This window comes from Belonocnema kinseyi, chromosome 10 (genome assembly GCF_010883055.1).
Source record: "Belonocnema kinseyi isolate 2016_QV_RU_SX_M_011 chromosome 10, B_treatae_v1, whole genome shotgun sequence".
Lineage (NCBI taxonomy): Eukaryota > Metazoa > Arthropoda > Insecta > Hymenoptera > Cynipidae > Belonocnema > Belonocnema kinseyi.
The window spans coordinates 89,731,782-89,734,029 of record NC_046666.1 but is presented as its reverse complement, the minus strand read 5'-3'; positions in this window follow the sequence as shown (position 1 = coordinate 89,734,029).

Genomic DNA, 2,248 nt, shown 5'->3' with positions numbered 1-2,248 from the left:
TGTTAAAAATTTAAATCATAATTTTTGTGTGGAAATTTCGTTTATTCACTTAAATGTACATCTTCTCGGGTTTCAAAGTTGATTATTTCACTAAGAGTTGAACTACTTTGTAAAAAAAATACGTTTTTTTTAACAAGGTTGTATAATTATGGTTGAAAATTTATCTATTTGGTTGCAAGTTTAACTCTTTGATTGAAAACTCATATTTTTTGTTTAAGAAATTCAACTTTTTGTAGATAATTCATCTTTTTGACTTTAAAATTAAATAATTTTGTTGAAAGTTCATATATTTTGTTTGAAATTTGTCTTTTTTGTAGATCATTAATTTTCTTGCTCAAAAACTCATGTTATTGGTTGAGAATTTAACAAATTTATTGAAAATTTATTTTTTTGATAAAAATAATTTTTTTTATCTGAAAATGTAACTATTCTAGGATTAAATAAAAACTGATCTTTTTTATCTGGAAATTGAACTATTCAATTTTTGGTTGAAACTTTAACCAGTACATTGTATTAGTTAAAACACCAAATATTTGATAGAAAATTAATTTAATTTGTTAAAAAGTAAACTTTTGGGTTGAAAATTGATATATTGTGTTAATTAGATTTTTTTCCTAAAATTAAAAACATTGCAAAATAAAAAATATCCTTAAAATCTTCCGGATTCTTTTTTTTTATTTTTAAAATGTTTTCAAATACTCACTTAAAATTTATTTGTGAAAATAATAAATCATTTTCAATGTTCTTAGCAATCACAACAATTTTTGTTATTCTTTTTAGATACTTTAGATACTTTAGATACTTTAAGATATCTTTTTTTTAATCTGCAAAAGTCTAAATCGTGTTTCAAATTATTTGAAATAATTTCAAGTTTTAAATTAATTCTCAATCTTTTTTTAAATTAAAATTGTAGCATTTAAACTTAAAATTTAGCTCATTACAATTTAAAAAATTCAAGGCTTTCTATATCGAACCATTCTGTTCAAATTTGTATAGTTTTTAACAGTTATTTGTAATGGATTGCTTTAATTGAACGGTCAAATATTGCTGATAATTAACGAAATTTTCTTTTTTTAATTAAAAAATTTCAAATTGAATGGGTTAAAAATAAAATTTTTTGGACTGAAATAATATTTCAAGTCATAATCGAAAACAAATAAATTAATTTTCTAACAAATAATTGGTATTTTAACTAATACAATTTACAGGATAAAGTTTAACCAAAAATGGAATAACTCAATTTCCAGATAAAACCTGAGATAAGAAATTAAATTGAACAAGAAAAAAAAACGAATTTCCAACAAAATTGTTAATTTTTCAAGGGAAAGGGTGAATTTTTGACCAAGAAGATTAATGTTCTATAAGAAAAAACGATTTTCAAACTTAACCAATATATACGAATAATTTTTAATCAATCCTATAATAGTTACATTTTCAGATAAATATAAATAATTTTTAACGGAAAAATTTATAATGATCTACAAAAAAAAACAAATTTTAAACAAAATACATGAATTTTCAACCAAATTATTTAATTTTAAAGTCAAAAAGACGGATTATATACAAAAAGTTGAATTTCTTAAACGAAAAATGAGAGTTTTCAATCAAAGAGTTAAACTTTCAACCAAATAGTTAAATTTTCAACCATAATTATAAAAGTTTAAAGTACCTAATTTAAAGGCAAATAGTTGAATTTTCAACTATAATTATGAATCCTTAATGAGAAAAAAATAATTTTTTTACTAATTAGTTCAACTTTAAGTAAATAATCGAATTTTCCACCCAAAAATTATGATTTTAATTTTTAACAATATATTTGCATTTACAACAAAACGACTTTGCAACCAAAAAAATATTTACAGTTGATAATTCAACCGAAAAATGTAATTTTTAATCAAAAAGTATCAATTTTCCATAAAGCAATTTAATTTCTACAAAGAAAGACGAATTGTTAACAAAATTCATGATTTTTTAACCAAAAATGGTATAGATTATTTGTCAGTTTCAAAAATGTATTTTCAACGAAAGAGATGAACCTTCAAATAAAAGAAATAAAAATTTTAAAAAAAGTAGTTGAACTTTCGATAGAAAAGAGGACTTTTTTACAAAATAGTTACATTTTCAACAAAATAATTATTTTTTCAATCAAACAATTGAGTTTCTATCCAAACGAGATGAATTGCAAAACGACCAATTTCTTTAATTTCTTTCAACTGCGGATCAAGATTTAAATAAGACTATTATAATA